Source organism: Schistocerca gregaria, chromosome 8 (genome assembly GCF_023897955.1).
Source record: "Schistocerca gregaria isolate iqSchGreg1 chromosome 8, iqSchGreg1.2, whole genome shotgun sequence".
NCBI lineage: Eukaryota > Metazoa > Arthropoda > Insecta > Orthoptera > Acrididae > Schistocerca > Schistocerca gregaria.
The window spans coordinates 110692746-110709439 of record NC_064927.1 but is presented as its reverse complement, the minus strand read 5'-3'; the positions used below and the strand labels follow the sequence as shown (position 1 = coordinate 110709439).

At 52.6% G+C, this 16694-nt stretch overlaps 33 non-coding genes across 33 annotated transcripts; 13 read left to right on the top strand and 20 right to left on the bottom strand.

Moving 5' to 3' along the window:
* Positions 1-203: 203 nt before the first annotated feature.
* Positions 204-275, top strand: Trnam-cau (transfer RNA methionine (anticodon CAU)). The gene has a single exon. It is a non-coding gene; the product is annotated as a tRNA-Met (tRNA).
* A 206-nt stretch (positions 276-481) lies between these two features.
* On the bottom strand, positions 482-553 carry Trnad-guc (transfer RNA aspartic acid (anticodon GUC)). The gene has a single exon. It is a non-coding gene; the product is annotated as a tRNA-Asp (tRNA).
* A 930-nt stretch (positions 554-1483) lies between these two features.
* Trnam-cau (transfer RNA methionine (anticodon CAU)) lies at positions 1484-1555 on the top strand. The gene has a single exon. It is a non-coding gene; the product is annotated as a tRNA-Met (tRNA).
* Positions 1556-1761: 206 nt separating this feature from the next.
* Trnad-guc (transfer RNA aspartic acid (anticodon GUC)) lies at positions 1762-1833 on the bottom strand. The gene has a single exon. It is a non-coding gene; the product is annotated as a tRNA-Asp (tRNA).
* A 101-nt stretch (positions 1834-1934) lies between these two features.
* Trnai-uau (transfer RNA isoleucine (anticodon UAU)) lies at positions 1935-2026 on the bottom strand. Its single transcript is given in 2 exon segments — positions 1935-1970; positions 1989-2026. It is a non-coding gene; the product is annotated as a tRNA-Ile (tRNA).
* Positions 2027-2764: 738 nt separating this feature from the next.
* Positions 2765-2836, top strand: Trnam-cau (transfer RNA methionine (anticodon CAU)). The gene has a single exon. It is a non-coding gene; the product is annotated as a tRNA-Met (tRNA).
* A 206-nt stretch (positions 2837-3042) lies between these two features.
* Trnad-guc (transfer RNA aspartic acid (anticodon GUC)) lies at positions 3043-3114 on the bottom strand. The gene has a single exon. It is a non-coding gene; the product is annotated as a tRNA-Asp (tRNA).
* A 930-nt stretch (positions 3115-4044) lies between these two features.
* Positions 4045-4116, top strand: Trnam-cau (transfer RNA methionine (anticodon CAU)). Its single transcript has one exon. It is a non-coding gene; the product is annotated as a tRNA-Met (tRNA).
* A 206-nt stretch (positions 4117-4322) lies between these two features.
* On the bottom strand, positions 4323-4394 carry Trnad-guc (transfer RNA aspartic acid (anticodon GUC)). The gene has a single exon. It is a non-coding gene; the product is annotated as a tRNA-Asp (tRNA).
* A 930-nt stretch (positions 4395-5324) lies between these two features.
* Trnam-cau (transfer RNA methionine (anticodon CAU)) lies at positions 5325-5396 on the top strand. The gene has a single exon. It is a non-coding gene; the product is annotated as a tRNA-Met (tRNA).
* A 206-nt stretch (positions 5397-5602) lies between these two features.
* Trnad-guc (transfer RNA aspartic acid (anticodon GUC)) lies at positions 5603-5674 on the bottom strand. Its single transcript has one exon. It is a non-coding gene; the product is annotated as a tRNA-Asp (tRNA).
* Positions 5675-5775: 101 nt separating this feature from the next.
* Positions 5776-5867, bottom strand: Trnai-uau (transfer RNA isoleucine (anticodon UAU)). Its single transcript is given in 2 exon segments — positions 5776-5811; positions 5830-5867. It is a non-coding gene; the product is annotated as a tRNA-Ile (tRNA).
* Positions 5868-6605: 738 nt separating this feature from the next.
* On the top strand, positions 6606-6677 carry Trnam-cau (transfer RNA methionine (anticodon CAU)). The gene has a single exon. It is a non-coding gene; the product is annotated as a tRNA-Met (tRNA).
* A 206-nt stretch (positions 6678-6883) lies between these two features.
* Positions 6884-6955, bottom strand: Trnad-guc (transfer RNA aspartic acid (anticodon GUC)). Its single transcript has one exon. It is a non-coding gene; the product is annotated as a tRNA-Asp (tRNA).
* A 930-nt stretch (positions 6956-7885) lies between these two features.
* Positions 7886-7957, top strand: Trnam-cau (transfer RNA methionine (anticodon CAU)). Its single transcript has one exon. It is a non-coding gene; the product is annotated as a tRNA-Met (tRNA).
* A 206-nt stretch (positions 7958-8163) lies between these two features.
* Trnad-guc (transfer RNA aspartic acid (anticodon GUC)) lies at positions 8164-8235 on the bottom strand. Its single transcript has one exon. It is a non-coding gene; the product is annotated as a tRNA-Asp (tRNA).
* A 101-nt stretch (positions 8236-8336) lies between these two features.
* Trnai-uau (transfer RNA isoleucine (anticodon UAU)) lies at positions 8337-8428 on the bottom strand. Its single transcript is given in 2 exon segments — positions 8337-8372; positions 8391-8428. It is a non-coding gene; the product is annotated as a tRNA-Ile (tRNA).
* A 738-nt stretch (positions 8429-9166) lies between these two features.
* On the top strand, positions 9167-9238 carry Trnam-cau (transfer RNA methionine (anticodon CAU)). Its single transcript has one exon. It is a non-coding gene; the product is annotated as a tRNA-Met (tRNA).
* Positions 9239-9444: 206 nt separating this feature from the next.
* Trnad-guc (transfer RNA aspartic acid (anticodon GUC)) lies at positions 9445-9516 on the bottom strand. The gene has a single exon. It is a non-coding gene; the product is annotated as a tRNA-Asp (tRNA).
* Positions 9517-9617: 101 nt separating this feature from the next.
* On the bottom strand, positions 9618-9709 carry Trnai-uau (transfer RNA isoleucine (anticodon UAU)). Its single transcript is given in 2 exon segments — positions 9618-9653; positions 9672-9709. It is a non-coding gene; the product is annotated as a tRNA-Ile (tRNA).
* A 738-nt stretch (positions 9710-10447) lies between these two features.
* On the top strand, positions 10448-10519 carry Trnam-cau (transfer RNA methionine (anticodon CAU)). The gene has a single exon. It is a non-coding gene; the product is annotated as a tRNA-Met (tRNA).
* A 206-nt stretch (positions 10520-10725) lies between these two features.
* Positions 10726-10797, bottom strand: Trnad-guc (transfer RNA aspartic acid (anticodon GUC)). Its single transcript has one exon. It is a non-coding gene; the product is annotated as a tRNA-Asp (tRNA).
* Positions 10798-10898: 101 nt separating this feature from the next.
* Trnai-uau (transfer RNA isoleucine (anticodon UAU)) lies at positions 10899-10990 on the bottom strand. The gene is given in 2 exon segments: positions 10899-10934; positions 10953-10990. It is a non-coding gene; the product is annotated as a tRNA-Ile (tRNA).
* Positions 10991-11728: 738 nt separating this feature from the next.
* On the top strand, positions 11729-11800 carry Trnam-cau (transfer RNA methionine (anticodon CAU)). The gene has a single exon. It is a non-coding gene; the product is annotated as a tRNA-Met (tRNA).
* A 206-nt stretch (positions 11801-12006) lies between these two features.
* Trnad-guc (transfer RNA aspartic acid (anticodon GUC)) lies at positions 12007-12078 on the bottom strand. The gene has a single exon. It is a non-coding gene; the product is annotated as a tRNA-Asp (tRNA).
* A 930-nt stretch (positions 12079-13008) lies between these two features.
* Positions 13009-13080, top strand: Trnam-cau (transfer RNA methionine (anticodon CAU)). Its single transcript has one exon. It is a non-coding gene; the product is annotated as a tRNA-Met (tRNA).
* Positions 13081-13286: 206 nt separating this feature from the next.
* Positions 13287-13358, bottom strand: Trnad-guc (transfer RNA aspartic acid (anticodon GUC)). Its single transcript has one exon. It is a non-coding gene; the product is annotated as a tRNA-Asp (tRNA).
* Positions 13359-13459: 101 nt separating this feature from the next.
* Positions 13460-13551, bottom strand: Trnai-uau (transfer RNA isoleucine (anticodon UAU)). Its single transcript is given in 2 exon segments — positions 13460-13495; positions 13514-13551. It is a non-coding gene; the product is annotated as a tRNA-Ile (tRNA).
* A 738-nt stretch (positions 13552-14289) lies between these two features.
* Positions 14290-14361, top strand: Trnam-cau (transfer RNA methionine (anticodon CAU)). The gene has a single exon. It is a non-coding gene; the product is annotated as a tRNA-Met (tRNA).
* A 206-nt stretch (positions 14362-14567) lies between these two features.
* On the bottom strand, positions 14568-14639 carry Trnad-guc (transfer RNA aspartic acid (anticodon GUC)). Its single transcript has one exon. It is a non-coding gene; the product is annotated as a tRNA-Asp (tRNA).
* A 101-nt stretch (positions 14640-14740) lies between these two features.
* Positions 14741-14832, bottom strand: Trnai-uau (transfer RNA isoleucine (anticodon UAU)). The gene is given in 2 exon segments: positions 14741-14776; positions 14795-14832. It is a non-coding gene; the product is annotated as a tRNA-Ile (tRNA).
* A 738-nt stretch (positions 14833-15570) lies between these two features.
* On the top strand, positions 15571-15642 carry Trnam-cau (transfer RNA methionine (anticodon CAU)). Its single transcript has one exon. It is a non-coding gene; the product is annotated as a tRNA-Met (tRNA).
* Positions 15643-15848: 206 nt separating this feature from the next.
* Trnad-guc (transfer RNA aspartic acid (anticodon GUC)) lies at positions 15849-15920 on the bottom strand. Its single transcript has one exon. It is a non-coding gene; the product is annotated as a tRNA-Asp (tRNA).
* Between the last annotated feature and the right edge of the window lie 774 nt (positions 15921-16694).

Genomic DNA, 16694 nt, shown 5'->3' with positions numbered 1-16694 from the left:
CTCGCAGCTGCATGTCGAGGTGATGGTGGTAAATGCCGCTGCCTGCAAGCGTCAGCGTAGCGTCAGTCGAGCAAAGTCGAGACAAGTCAAGCTGAGAGCTGTAGGAGATGTTGCGCAATTAAATGTACGCGTGTGAAAGCCACGCAGACAACACTGTCCAAGTGTCCCACGTGATGTGACGAAGAGCTAGAACACCCCCACACAGCAGAGTGGCGCAGTGGAAGCGTGCTGGGCCCATAACCCAGAGGTCCGTGGATCGAAACCACGCTCTGCTAAAATTATATCTTTTGCTGATTGTGTCGAGATCGATTACTACGCGTGGAGAGTCGGCATTAACAGCGAACCCCATAATTAGAAAGTGTGAGGAATGCGAGAACTACTTCCTACGATGTAGCATTTTGCAGCAAGTTAATGGCAAAGTTAATGCTCTTCCACCCCACACGCGCAACACTCGAGCAGATTTGTGAGATAAAAGTCGCGCCTCCCCGGCGGGGAATCGAACCCCGGTCTCCCGCGTGACAGGCGGGGATACTAACCACTATACTACCGAGGAAGACGCACCTACCGCATATAATGCACATTAAACTTGTTGGCGTAGCTGATACATCTGAAATCTAGCCTCCAGATGCTGTCAGCTGTTACGACATAAAAGTATGCCCCAGGTGAGGCTCGAATTACAACCCCGGCATTGCTCACGGCTACTGCCTTATAAGTACCGTGCGCTAACCAATTGCGCCACTGGGGCTACAGCCAAACGCTCTCAATTAGCCATATTCACTTTGCTGCAAACCAGTGGTGGCCACAAATACATACGATCGCCACCTGCGGCCACACTGCGACTTTGGCACCTAACTACGAATGCTTCGTGCTATTCGTGTTTCATATGCTACGCTTACATGCACATCAACTGCCTCTAGTCAACGAAAAAACGCAGAAAAACGCGCGCCTTGCCTCCTGCTACCTGTCGAACAGCGGGCGCAGATATGTGGCAAGGTCCAAGCTCTGCAAGCGCACCGCGACCACGCCGCTGGACGAGAAGTGCCTTCCTTGGGAGCTTGCAGAGCCCTGAAGAACACGTTTCTTAGAGAGGTGCACTTGTCTCGTAGAACGAGACACAGTCCGTGGCCCTATGGCGCAAGGGATAACGCGTCTGACAACGGATCGGAAGATTCCAGCTTCTGATCCTGGCACTGTCGGCATTTTGTTAGTTGCCAACGCGCAGCTCGGCAGTGGATTTCGTATGTCGCCGCATCGAGGAGTGCAGTGTTATTCCTGTGCATCTCGCAGCTGCATGTCGAGGTGATGGTGGTAAATGCCGCTGCCTGCAAGCGTCAGCGTAGCGTCAGTCGAGCAAAGTCGAGACAAGTCAAGCTGAGAGCTGTAGGAGATGTTGCGCAATTAAATGTACGCGTGTGAAAGCCACGCAGACAACACTGTCCAAGTGTCCCACGTGATGTGACGAAGAGCTAGAACACCCCCACACAGCAGAGTGGCGCAGTGGAAGCGTGCTGGGCCCATAACCCAGAGGTCCGTGGATCGAAACCACGCTCTGCTAAAATTATATCTTTTGCTGATTGTGTCGAGATCGATTACTACGCGTGGAGAGTCGGCATTAACAGCGAACCCCATAATTAGAAAGTGTGAGGAATGCGAGAACTACTTCCTACGATGTAGCATTTTGCAGCAAGTTAATGGCAAAGTTAATGCTCTTCCACCCCACACGCGCAACACTCGAGCAGATTTGTGAGATAAAAGTCGCGCCTCCCCGGCGGGGAATCGAACCCCGGTCTCCCGCGTGACAGGCGGGGATACTAACCACTATACTACCGAGGAAGACGCACCTACCGCATATAATGCACATTAAACTTGTTGGCGTAGCTGATACATCTGAAATCTAGCCTCCAGATGCTGTCAGCTGTTACGACATAAAAGTATGCCCCAGGTGAGGCTCGAACTCACAACCCCGGCATTGCTCACGGCTACTGCCTTATAAGTACCGTGCGCTAACCAATTGCGCCACTGGGGCTACAGCCAAACGCTCTCAATTAGCCATATTCACTTTGCTGCAAACCAGTGGTGGCCACAAATACATACGATCGCCACCTGCGGCCACACTGCGACTTTGGCACCTAACTACGAATGCTTCGTGCTATTCGTGTTTCATATGCTACGCTTACATGCACATCAACTGCCTCTAGTCAACGAAAAAACGCAGAAAAACGCGCGCCTTGCCTCCTGCTACCTGTCGAACAGCGGGCGCAGATATGTGGCAAGGTCCAAGCTCTGCAAGCGCACCGCGACCACGCCGCTGGACGAGAAGTGCCTTCCTTGGGAGCTTGCAGAGCCCTGAAGAACACGTTTCTTAGAGAGGTGCACTTGTCTCGTAGAACGAGACACAGTCCGTGGCCCTATGGCGCAAGGGATAACGCGTCTGACAACGGATCGGAAGATTCCAGCTTCTGATCCTGGCACTGTCGGCATTTTGTTAGTTGCCAACGCGCAGCTCGGCAGTGGATTTCGTATGTCGCCGCATCGAGGAGTGCAGTGTTATTCCTGTGCATCTCGCAGCTGCATGTCGAGGTGATGGTGGTAAATGCCGCTGCCTGCAAGCGTCAGCGTAGCGTCAGTCGAGCAAAGTCGAGACAAGTCAAGCTGAGAGCTGTAGGAGATGTTGCGCAATTAAATGTACGCGTGTGAAAGCCACGCAGACAACACTGTCCAAGTGTCCCACGTGATGTGACGAAGAGCTAGAACACCCCCACACAGCAGAGTGGCGCAGTGGAAGCGTGCTGGGCCCATAACCCAGAGGTCCGTGGATCGAAACCACGCTCTGCTAAAATTATATCTTTTGCTGATTGTGTCGAGATCGATTACTACGCGTGGAGAGTCGGCATTAACAGCGAACCCCATAATTAGAAAGTGTGAGGAATGCGAGAACTACTTCCTACGATGTAGCATTTTGCAGCAAGTTAATGGCAAAGTTAATGCTCTTCCACCCCACACGCGCAACACTCGAGCAGATTTGTGAGATAAAAGTCGCGCCTCCCCGGCGGGGAATCGAACCCCGGTCTCCCGCGTGACAGGCGGGGATACTAACCACTATACTACCGAGGAAGACGCACCTACCGCATATAATGCACATTAAACTTGTTGGCGTAGCTGATACATCTGAAATCTAGCCTCCAGATGCTGTCAGCTGTTACGACATAAAAGTATGCCCCAGGTGAGGCTCGAATTACAACCCCGGCATTGCTCACGGCTACTGCCTTATAAGTACCGTGCGCTAACCAATTGCGCCACTGGGGCTACAGCCAAACGCTCTCAATTAGCCATATTCACTTTGCTGCAAACCAGTGGTGGCCACAAATACATACGATCGCCACCTGCGGCCACACTGCGACTTTGGCACCTAACTACGAATGCTTCGTGCTATTCGTGTTTCATATGCTACGCTTACATGCACATCAACTGCCTCTAGTCAACGAAAAAACGCAGAAAAACGCGCGCCTTGCCTCCTGCTACCTGTCGAACAGCGGGCGCAGATATGTGGCAAGGTCCAAGCTCTGCAAGCGCACCGCGACCACGCCGCTGGACGAGAAGTGCCTTCCTTGGGAGCTTGCAGAGCCCTGAAGAACACGTTTCTTAGAGAGGTGCACTTGTCTCGTAGAACGAGACACAGTCCGTGGCCCTATGGCGCAAGGGATAACGCGTCTGACAACGGATCGGAAGATTCCAGCTTCTGATCCTGGCACTGTCGGCATTTTGTTAGTTGCCAACGCGCAGCTCGGCAGTGGATTTCGTATGTCGCCGCATCGAGGAGTGCAGTGTTATTCCTGTGCATCTCGCAGCTGCATGTCGAGGTGATGGTGGTAAATGCCGCTGCCTGCAAGCGTCAGCGTAGCGTCAGTCGAGCAAAGTCGAGACAAGTCAAGCTGAGAGCTGTAGGAGATGTTGCGCAATTAAATGTACGCGTGTGAAAGCCACGCAGACAACACTGTCCAAGTGTCCCACGTGATGTGACGAAGAGCTAGAACACCCCCACACAGCAGAGTGGCGCAGTGGAAGCGTGCTGGGCCCATAACCCAGAGGTCCGTGGATCGAAACCACGCTCTGCTAAAATTATATCTTTTGCTGATTGTGTCGAGATCGATTACTACGCGTGGAGAGTCGGCATTAACAGCGAACCCCATAATTAGAAAGTGTGAGGAATGCGAGAACTACTTCCTACGATGTAGCATTTTGCAGCAAGTTAATGGCAAAGTTAATGCTCTTCCACCCCACACGCGCAACACTCGAGCAGATTTGTGAGATAAAAGTCGCGCCTCCCCGGCGGGGAATCGAACCCCGGTCTCCCGCGTGACAGGCGGGGATACTAACCACTATACTACCGAGGAAGACGCACCTACCGCATATAATGCACATTAAACTTGTTGGCGTAGCTGATACATCTGAAATCTAGCCTCCAGATGCTGTCAGCTGTTACGACATAAAAGTATGCCCCAGGTGAGGCTCGAATTACAACCCCGGCATTGCTCACGGCTACTGCCTTATAAGTACCGTGCGCTAACCAATTGCGCCACTGGGGCTACAGCCAAACGCTCTCAATTAGCCATATTCACTTTGCTGCAAACCAGTGGTGGCCACAAATACATACGATCGCCACCTGCGGCCACACTGCGACTTTGGCACCTAACTACGAATGCTTCGTGCTATTCGTGTTTCATATGCTACGCTTACATGCACATCAACTGCCTCTAGTCAACGAAAAAACGCAGAAAAACGCGCGCCTTGCCTCCTGCTACCTGTCGAACAGCGGGCGCAGATATGTGGCAAGGTCCAAGCTCTGCAAGCGCACCGCGACCACGCCGCTGGACGAGAAGTGCCTTCCTTGGGAGCTTGCAGAGCCCTGAAGAACACGTTTCTTAGAGAGGTGCACTTGTCTCGTAGAACGAGACACAGTCCGTGGCCCTATGGCGCAAGGGATAACGCGTCTGACAACGGATCGGAAGATTCCAGCTTCTGATCCTGGCACTGTCGGCATTTTGTTAGTTGCCAACGCGCAGCTCGGCAGTGGATTTCGTATGTCGCCGCATCGAGGAGTGCAGTGTTATTCCTGTGCATCTCGCAGCTGCATGTCGAGGTGATGGTGGTAAATGCCGCTGCCTGCAAGCGTCAGCGTAGCGTCAGTCGAGCAAAGTCGAGACAAGTCAAGCTGAGAGCTGTAGGAGATGTTGCGCAATTAAATGTACGCGTGTGAAAGCCACGCAGACAACACTGTCCAAGTGTCCCACGTGATGTGACGAAGAGCTAGAACACCCCCACACAGCAGAGTGGCGCAGTGGAAGCGTGCTGGGCCCATAACCCAGAGGTCCGTGGATCGAAACCACGCTCTGCTAAAATTATATCTTTTGCTGATTGTGTCGAGATCGATTACTACGCGTGGAGAGTCGGCATTAACAGCGAACCCCATAATTAGAAAGTGTGAGGAATGCGAGAACTACTTCCTACGATGTAGCATTTTGCAGCAAGTTAATGGCAAAGTTAATGCTCTTCCACCCCACACGCGCAACACTCGAGCAGATTTGTGAGATAAAAGTCGCGCCTCCCCGGCGGGGAATCGAACCCCGGTCTCCCGCGTGACAGGCGGGGATACTAACCACTATACTACCGAGGAAGACGCACCTACCGCATATAATGCACATTAAACTTGTTGGCGTAGCTGATACATCTGAAATCTAGCCTCCAGATGCTGTCAGCTGTTACGACATAAAAGTATGCCCCAGGTGAGGCTCGAACTCACAACCCCGGCATTGCTCACGGCTACTGCCTTATAAGTACCGTGCGCTAACCAATTGCGCCACTGGGGCTACAGCCAAACGCTTTCAATTAGCCATATTCACTTTGCTGCAAACCAGTGGTGGCCACAAATACATACGATCGCCACCTGCGGCCACACTGCGACTTTGGCACCTAACTACGAATGCTTCGTGCTATTCGTGTTTCATATGCTACGCTTACATGCACATCAACTGCCTCTAGTCAACGAAAAAACGCAGAAAAACGCGCGCCTTGCCTCCTGCTACCTGTCGAACAGCGGGCGCAGATATGTGGCAAGGTCCAAGCTCTGCAAGCGCACCGCGACCACGCCGCTGGACGAGAAGTGCCTTCCTTGGGAGCTTGCAGAGCCCTGAAGAACACGTTTCTTAGAGAGGTGCACTTGTCTCGTAGAACGAGACACAGTCCGTGGCCCTATGGCGCAAGGGATAACGCGTCTGACAACGGATCGGAAGATTCCAGCTTCTGATCCTGGCACTGTCGGCATTTTGTTAGTTGCCAACGCGCAGCTCGGCAGTGGATTTCGTATGTCGCCGCATCGAGGAGTGCAGTGTTATTCCTGTGCATCTCGCAGCTGCATGTCGAGGTGATGGTGGTAAATGCCGCTGCCTGCAAGCGTCAGCGTAGCGTCAGTCGAGCAAAGTCGAGACAAGTCAAGCTGAGAGCTGTAGGAGATGTTGCGCAATTAAATGTACGCGTGTGAAAGCCACGCAGACAACACTGTCCAAGTGTCCCACGTGATGTGACGAAGAGCTAGAACACCCCCACACAGCAGAGTGGCGCAGTGGAAGCGTGCTGGGCCCATAACCCAGAGGTCCGTGGATCGAAACCACGCTCTGCTAAAATTATATCTTTTGCTGATTGTGTCGAGATCGATTACTACGCGTGGAGAGTCGGCATTAACAGCGAACCCCATAATTAGAAAGTGTGAGGAATGCGAGAACTACTTCCTACGATGTAGCATTTTGCAGCAAGTTAATGGCAAAGTTAATGCTCTTCCACCCCACACGCGCAACACTCGAGCAGATTTGTGAGATAAAAGTCGCGCCTCCCCGGCGGGGAATCGAACCCCGGTCTCCCGCGTGACAGGCGGGGATACTAACCACTATACTACCGAGGAAGACGCACCTACCGCATATAATGCACATTAAACTTGTTGGCGTAGCTGATACATCTGAAATCTAGCCTCCAGATGCTGTCAGCTGTTACGACATAAAAGTATGCCCCAGGTGAGGCTCGAATTACAACCCCGGCATTGCTCACGGCTACTGCCTTATAAGTACCGTGCGCTAACCAATTGCGCCACTGGGGCTACAGCCAAACGCTCTCAATTAGCCATATTCACTTTGCTGCAAACCAGTGGTGGCCACAAATACATACGATCGCCACCTGCGGCCACACTGCGACTTTGGCACCTAACTACGAATGCTTCGTGCTATTCGTGTTTCATATGCTACGCTTACATGCACATCAACTGCCTCTAGTCAACGAAAAAACGCAGAAAAACGCGCGCCTTGCCTCCTGCTACCTGTCGAACAGCGGGCGCAGATATGTGGCAAGGTCCAAGCTCTGCAAGCGCACCGCGACCACGCCGCTGGACGAGAAGTGCCTTCCTTGGGAGCTTGCAGAGCCCTGAAGAACACGTTTCTTAGAGAGGTGCACTTGTCTCGTAGAACGAGACACAGTCCGTGGCCCTATGGCGCAAGGGATAACGCGTCTGACAACGGATCGGAAGATTCCAGCTTCTGATCCTGGCACTGTCGGCATTTTGTTAGTTGCCAACGCGCAGCTCGGCAGTGGATTTCGTATGTCGCCGCATCGAGGAGTGCAGTGTTATTCCTGTGCATCTCGCAGCTGCATGTCGAGGTGATGGTGGTAAATGCCGCTGCCTGCAAGCGTCAGCGTAGCGTCAGTCGAGCAAAGTCGAGACAAGTCAAGCTGAGAGCTGTAGGAGATGTTGCGCAATTAAATGTACGCGTGTGAAAGCCACGCAGACAACACTGTCCAAGTGTCCCACGTGATGTGACGAAGAGCTAGAACACCCCCACACAGCAGAGTGGCGCAGTGGAAGCGTGCTGGGCCCATAACCCAGAGGTCCGTGGATCGAAACCACGCTCTGCTAAAATTATATCTTTTGCTGATTGTGTCGAGATCGATTACTACGCGTGGAGAGTCGGCATTAACAGCGAACCCCATAATTAGAAAGTGTGAGGAATGCGAGAACTACTTCCTACGATGTAGCATTTTGCAGCAAGTTAATGGCAAAGTTAATGCTCTTCCACCCCACACGCGCAACACTCGAGCAGATTTGTGAGATAAAAGTCGCGCCTCCCCGGCGGGGAATCGAACCCCGGTCTCCCGCGTGACAGGCGGGGATACTAACCACTATACTACCGAGGAAGACGCACCTACCGCATATAATGCACATTAAACTTGTTGGCGTAGCTGATACATCTGAAATCTAGCCTCCAGATGCTGTCAGCTGTTACGACATAAAAGTATGCCCCAGGTGAGGCTCGAACTCACAACCCCGGCATTGCTCACGGCTACTGCCTTATAAGTACCGTGCGCTAACCAATTGCGCCACTGGGGCTACAGCCAAACGCTCTCAATTAGCCATATTCACTTTGCTGCAAACCAGTGGTGGCCACAAATACATACGATCGCCACCTGCGGCCACACTGCGACTTTGGCACCTAACTACGAATGCTTCGTGCTATTCGTGTTTCATATGCTACGCTTACATGCACATCAACTGCCTCTAGTCAACGAAAAAACGCAGAAAAACGCGCGCCTTGCCTCCTGCTACCTGTCGAACAGCGGGCGCAGATATGTGGCAAGGTCCAAGCTCTGCAAGCGCACCGCGACCACGCCGCTGGACGAGAAGTGCCTTCCTTGGGAGCTTGCAGAGCCCTGAAGAACACGTTTCTTAGAGAGGTGCACTTGTCTCGTAGAACGAGACACAGTCCGTGGCCCTATGGCGCAAGGGATAACGCGTCTGACAACGGATCGGAAGATTCCAGCTTCTGATCCTGGCACTGTCGGCATTTTGTTAGTTGCCAACGCGCAGCTCGGCAGTGGATTTCGTATGTCGCCGCATCGAGGAGTGCAGTGTTATTCCTGTGCATCTCGCAGCTGCATGTCGAGGTGATGGTGGTAAATGCCGCTGCCTGCAAGCGTCAGCGTAGCGTCAGTCGAGCAAAGTCGAGACAAGTCAAGCTGAGAGCTGTAGGAGATGTTGCGCAATTAAATGTACGCGTGTGAAAGCCACGCAGACAACACTGTCCAAGTGTCCCACGTGATGTGACGAAGAGCTAGAACACCCCCACACAGCAGAGTGGCGCAGTGGAAGCGTGCTGGGCCCATAACCCAGAGGTCCGTGGATCGAAACCACGCTCTGCTAAAATTATATCTTTTGCTGATTGTGTCGAGATCGATTACTACGCGTGGAGAGTCGGCATTAACAGCGAACCCCATAATTAGAAAGTGTGAGGAATGCGAGAACTACTTCCTACGATGTAGCATTTTGCAGCAAGTTAATGGCAAAGTTAATGCTCTTCCACCCCACACGCGCAACACTCGAGCAGATTTGTGAGATAAAAGTCGCGCCTCCCCGGCGGGGAATCGAACCCCGGTCTCCCGCGTGACAGGCGGGGATACTAACCACTATACTACCGAGGAAGACGCACCTACCGCATATAATGCACATTAAACTTGTTGGCGTAGCTGATACATCTGAAATCTAGCCTCCAGATGCTGTCAGCTGTTACGACATAAAAGTATGCCCCAGGTGAGGCTCGAACTCACAACCCCGGCATTGCTCACGGCTACTGCCTTATAAGTACCGTGCGCTAACCAATTGCGCCACTGGGGCTACAGCCAAACGCTCTCAATTAGCCATATTCACTTTGCTGCAAACCAGTGGTGGCCACAAATACATACGATCGCCACCTGCGGCCACACTGCGACTTTGGCACCTAACTACGAATGCTTCGTGCTATTCGTGTTTCATATGCTACGCTTACATGCACATCAACTGCCTCTAGTCAACGAAAAAACGCAGAAAAACGCGCGCCTTGCCTCCTGCTACCTGTCGAACAGCGGGCGCAGATATGTGGCAAGGTCCAAGCTCTGCAAGCGCACCGCGACCACGCCGCTGGACGAGAAGTGCCTTCCTTGGGAGCTTGCAGAGCCCTGAAGAACACGTTTCTTAGAGAGGTGCACTTGTCTCGTAGAACGAGACACAGTCCGTGGCCCTATGGCGCAAGGGATAACGCGTCTGACAACGGATCGGAAGATTCCAGCTTCTGATCCTGGCACTGTCGGCATTTTGTTAGTTGCCAACGCGCAGCTCGGCAGTGGATTTCGTATGTCGCCGCATCGAGGAGTGCAGTGTTATTCCTGTGCATCTCGCAGCTGCATGTCGAGGTGATGGTGGTAAATGCCGCTGCCTGCAAGCGTCAGCGTAGCGTCAGTCGAGCAAAGTCGAGACAAGTCAAGCTGAGAGCTGTAGGAGATGTTGCGCAATTAAATGTACGCGTGTGAAAGCCACGCAGACAACACTGTCCAAGTGTCCCACGTGATGTGACGAAGAGCTAGAACACCCCCACACAGCAGAGTGGCGCAGTGGAAGCGTGCTGGGCCCATAACCCAGAGGTCCGTGGATCGAAACCACGCTCTGCTAAAATTATATCTTTTGCTGATTGTGTCGAGATCGATTACTACGCGTGGAGAGTCGGCATTAACAGCGAACCCCATAATTAGAAAGTGTGAGGAATGCGAGAACTACTTCCTACGATGTAGCATTTTGCAGCAAGTTAATGGCAAAGTTAATGCTCTTCCACCCCACACGCGCAACACTCGAGCAGATTTGTGAGATAAAAGTCGCGCCTCCCCGGCGGGGAATCGAACCCCGGTCTCCCGCGTGACAGGCGGGGATACTAACCACTATACTACCGAGGAAGACGCACCTACCGCATATAATGCACATTAAACTTGTTGGCGTAGCTGATACATCTGAAATCTAGCCTCCAGATGCTGTCAGCTGTTACGACATAAAAGTATGCCCCAGGTGAGGCTCGAACTCACAACCCCGGCATTGCTCACGGCTACTGCCTTATAAGTACCGTGCGCTAACCAATTGCGCCACTGGGGCTACAGCCAAACGCTCTCAATTAGCCATATTCACTTTGCTGCAAACCAGTGGTGGCCACAAATACATACGATCGCCACCTGCGGCCACACTGCGACTTTGGCACCTAACTACGAATGCTTCGTGCTATTCGTGTTTCATATGCTACGCTTACATGCACATCAACTGCCTCTAGTCAACGAAAAAACGCAGAAAAACGCGCGCCTTGCCTCCTGCTACCTGTCGAACAGCGGGCGCAGATATGTGGCAAGGTCCAAGCTCTGCAAGCGCACCGCGACCACGCCGCTGGACGAGAAGTGCCTTCCTTGGGAGCTTGCAGAGCCCTGAAGAACACGTTTCTTAGAGAGGTGCACTTGTCTCGTAGAACGAGACACAGTCCGTGGCCCTATGGCGCAAGGGATAACGCGTCTGACAACGGATCGGAAGATTCCAGCTTCTGATCCTGGCACTGTCGGCATTTTGTTAGTTGCCAACGCGCAGCTCGGCAGTGGATTTCGTATGTCGCCGCATCGAGGAGTGCAGTGTTATTCCTGTGCATCTCGCAGCTGCATGTCGAGGTGATGGTGGTAAATGCCGCTGCCTGCAAGCGTCAGCGTAGCGTCAGTCGAGCAAAGTCGAGACAAGTCAAGCTGAGAGCTGTAGGAGATGTTGCGCAATTAAATGTACGCGTGTGAAAGCCACGCAGACAACACTGTCCAAGTGTCCCACGTGATGTGACGAAGAGCTAGAACACCCCCACACAGCAGAGTGGCGCAGTGGAAGCGTGCTGGGCCCATAACCCAGAGGTCCGTGGATCGAAACCACGCTCTGCTAAAATTATATCTTTTGCTGATTGTGTCGAGATCGATTACTACGCGTGGAGAGTCGGCATTAACAGCGAACCCCATAATTAGAAAGTGTGAGGAATGCGAGAACTACTTCCTACGATGTAGCATTTTGCAGCAAGTTAATGGCAAAGTTAATGCTCTTCCACCCCACACGCGCAACACTCGAGCAGATTTGTGAGATAAAAGTCGCGCCTCCCCGGCGGGGAATCGAACCCCGGTCTCCCGCGTGACAGGCGGGGATACTAACCACTATACTACCGAGGAAGACGCACCTACCGCATATAATGCACATTAAACTTGTTGGCGTAGCTGATACATCTGAAATCTAGCCTCCAGATGCTGTCAGCTGTTACGACATAAAAGTATGCCCCAGGTGAGGCTCGAATTACAACCCCGGCATTGCTCACGGCTACTGCCTTATAAGTACCGTGCGCTAACCAATTGCGCCACTGGGGCTACAGCCAAACGCTCTCAATTAGCCATATTCACTTTGCTGCAAACCAGTGGTGGCCACAAATACATACGATCGCCACCTGCGGCCACACTGCGACTTTGGCACCTAACTACGAATGCTTCGTGCTATTCGTGTTTCATATGCTACGCTTACATGCACATCAACTGCCTCTAGTCAACGAAAAAACGCAGAAAAACGCGCGCCTTGCCTCCTGCTACCTGTCGAACAGCGGGCGCAGATATGTGGCAAGGTCCAAGCTCTGCAAGCGCACCGCGACCACGCCGCTGGACGAGAAGTGCCTTCCTTGGGAGCTTGCAGAGCCCTGAAGAACACGTTTCTTAGAGAGGTGCACTTGTCTCGTAGAACGAGACACAGTCCGTGGCCCTATGGCGCAAGGGATAACGCGTCTGACAACGGATCGGAAGATTCCAGCTTCTGATCCTGGCACTGTCGGCATTTTGTTAGTTGCCAACGCGCAGCTCGGCAGTGGATTTCGTATGTCGCCGCATCGAGGAGTGCAGTGTTATTCCTGTGCATCTCGCAGCTGCATGTCGAGGTGATGGTGGTAAATGCCGCTGCCTGCAAGCGTCAGCGTAGCGTCAGTCGAGCAAAGTCGAGACAAGTCAAGCTGAGAGCTGTAGGAGATGTTGCGCAATTAAATGTACGCGTGTGAAAGCCACGCAGACAACACTGTCCAAGTGTCCCACGTGATGTGACGAAGAGCTAGAACACCCCCACACAGCAGAGTGGCGCAGTGGAAGCGTGCTGGGCCCATAACCCAGAGGTCCGTGGATCGAAACCACGCTCTGCTAAAATTATATCTTTTGCTGATTGTGTCGAGATCGATTACTACGCGTGGAGAGTCGGCATTAACAGCGAACCCCATAATTAGAAAGTGTGAGGAATGCGAGAACTACTTCCTACGATGTAGCATTTTGCAGCAAGTTAATGGCAAAGTTAATGCTCTTCCACCCCACACGCGCAACACTCGAGCAGATTTGTGAGATAAAAGTCGCGCCTCCCCGGCGGGGAATCGAACCCCAGTCTCCCGCGTGACAGGCGGGGATACTAACCACTATACTACCGAGGAAGACGCACCTACCGCATATAATGCACATTAAACTTGTTGGCGTAGCTGATACATCTGAAATCTAGCCTCCAGATGCTGTCAGCTGTTACGACATAAAAGTATGCCCCAGGTGAGGCTCGAACTCACAACCCCGGCATTGCTCACGGCTACTGCCTTATAAGTACCGTGCGCTAACCAATTGCGCCACTGGGGCTACAGCCAAACGCTCTCAATTAGCCATATTCACTTTGCTGCAAACCAGTGGTGGCCACAAATACATACGATCGCCACCTGCGGCCACACTGCGACTTTGGCACCTAACTACGAATGCTTCGTGCTATTCGTGTTTCATATGCTACGCTTACATGCACATCAACTGCCTCTAGTCAACGAAAAAACGCAGAAAAACGCGCGCCTTGCCTCCTGCTACCTGTCGAACAGCGGGCGCAGATATGTGGCAAGGTCCAAGCTCTGCAAGCGCACCGCGACCACGCCGCTGGACGAGAAGTGCCTTCCTTGGGAGCTTGCAGAGCCCTGAAGAACACGTTTCTTAGAGAGGTGCACTTGTCTCGTAGAACGAGACACAGTCCGTGGCCCTATGGCGCAAGGGATAACGCGTCTGACAACGGATCGGAAGATTCCAGCTTCTGATCCTGGCACTGTCGGCATTTTGTTAGTTGCCAACGCGCAGCTCGGCAGTGGATTTCGTATGTCGCCGCATCGAGGAGTGCAGTGTTATTCCTGTGCATCTCGCAGCTGCATGTCGAGGTGATGGTGGTAAATGCCGCTGCCTGCAAGCGTCAGCGTAGCGTCAGTCGAGCAAAGTCGAGACAAGTCAAGCTGAGAGCTGTAGGAGATGTTGCGCAATTAAATGTACGCGTGTGAAAGCCACGCAGACAACACTGTCCAAGTGTCCCACGTGATGTGACGAAGAGCTAGAACACCCCCACACAGCAGAGTGGCGCAGTGGAAGCGTGCTGGGCCCATAACCCAGAGGTCCGTGGATCGAAACCACGCTCTGCTAAAATTATATCTTTTGCTGATTGTGTCGAGATCGATTACTACGCGTGGAGAGTCGGCATTAACAGCGAACCCCATAATTAGAAAGTGTGAGGAATGCGAGAACTACTTCCTACGATGTAGCATTTTGCAGCAAGTTAATGGCAAAGTTAATGCTCTTCCACCCCACACGCGCAACACTCGAGCAGATTTGTGAGATAAAAGTCGCGCCTCCCCGGCGGGGAATCGAACCCCGGTCTCCCGCGTGACAGGCGGGGATACTAACCACTATACTACCGAGGAAGACGCACCTACCGCATATAATGCACATTAAACTTGTTGGCGTAGCTGATACATCTGAAATCTAGCCTCCAGATGCTGTCAGCTGTTACGACATAAAAGTATGCCCCAGGTGAGGCTCGAACTCACAACCCCGGCATTGCTCACGGCTACTGCCTTATAAGTACCGTGCGCTAACCAATTGCGCCACTGGGGCTACAGCCAAACGCTCTCAATTAGCCATATTCACTTTGCTGCAAACCAGTGGTGGCCACAAATACATACGATCGCCACCTGCGGCCACACTGCGACTTTGGCACCTAACTACGAATGCTTCGTGCTATTCGTGTTTCATATGCTACGCTTACATGCACATCAACTGCCTCTAGTCAACGAAAAAACGCAGAAAAACGCGCGCCTTGCCTCCTGCTACCTGTCGAACAGCGGGCGCAGATATGTGGCAAGGTCCAAGCTCTGCAAGCGCACCGCGACCACGCCGCTGGACGAGAAGTGCCTTCCTTGGGAGCTTGCAGAGCCCTGAAGAACACGTTTCTTAGAGAGGTGCACTTGTCTCGTAGAACGAGACACAGTCTGTGGCCCTATGGCGCAAGGGATAACGCGTCTGACAACGGATCGGAAGATTCCAGCTTCTGATCCTGGCACTGTCGGCATTTTGTTAGTTGCCAACGCGCAGCTCGGCAGTGGATTTCGTATGTCGCCGCATCGAGGAGTGCAGTGTTATTCCTGTGCATCTCGCAGCTGCATGTCGAGGTGATGGTGGTAAATGCCGCTGCCTGCAAGCGTCAGCGTAGCGTCAGTCGAGCAAAGTCGAGACAAGTCAAGCTGAGAGCTGTAGGAGATGTTGCGCAATTAAATGTACGCGTGTGAAAGCCACGCAGACAACACTGTCCAAGTGTCCCACGTGATGTGACGAAGAGCTAGAACACCCCCACACAGCAGAGTGGCGCAGTGGAAGCGTGCTGGGCCCATAACCCAGAGGTCCGTGGATCGAAACCACGCTCTGCTAAAATTATATCTTTTGCTGATTGTGTCGAGATCGATTACTACGCGTGGAGAGTCGGCATTAACAGCGAACCCCATAATTAGAAAGTGTGAGGAATGCGAGAACTACTTCCTACGATGTAGCATTTTGCAGCAAGTTAATGGCAAAGTTAATGCTCTTCCACCCCACACGCGCAACACTCGAGCAGATTTGTGAGATAAAAGTCGCGCCTCCCCGGCGGGGAATCGAACCCCGGTCTCCCGCGTGACAGGCGGGGATACTAACCACTATACTACCGAGGAAGACGCACCTACCGCATATAATGCACATTAAACTTGTTGGCGTAGCTGATACATCTGAAATCTAGCCTCCAGATGCTGTCAGCTGTTACGACATAAAAGTATGCCCCAGGTGAGGCTCGAATTACAACCCCGGCATTGCTCACGGCTACTGCCTTATAAGTACCGTGCGCTAACCAATTGCGCCACTGGGGCTACAGCCAAACGCTCTCAATTAGCCATATTCACTTTGCTGCAAACCAGTGGTGGCCACAAATACATACGATCGCCACCTGCGGCCACACTGCGACTTTGGCACCTAACTACGAATGCTTCGTGCTATTCGTGTTTCATATGCTACGCTTACATGCACATCAACTGCCTCTAGTCAACGAAAAAACGCAGAAAAACGCGCGCCTTGCCTCCTGCTACCTGTCGAACAGCGGGCGCAGATATGTGGCAAGGTCCAAGCTCTGCAAGCGCACCGCGACCACGCCGCTGGACGAGAAGTGCCTTCCTTGGGAGCTTGCAGAGCCCTGAAGAACACGTTTCTTAGAGAGGTGCACTTGTCTCGTAGAACGAGACACAGTCTGTGGCCCTATGGCGCAAGGGATAACGCGTCTGACAACGGATCGGAAGATTCCAGCTTCTGATCCTGGCACTGTCGGCATTTTGTTAGTTGCCAACGCGCAGCTCGGCAGTGGATTTCGTATGTCGCCGCATCGAGGAGTGCAGTGTTATTCCTGTGCATCTCGCAGCTGCATGTCGAGGTGATGGTGGTAAATGCCGCTGCCTGCA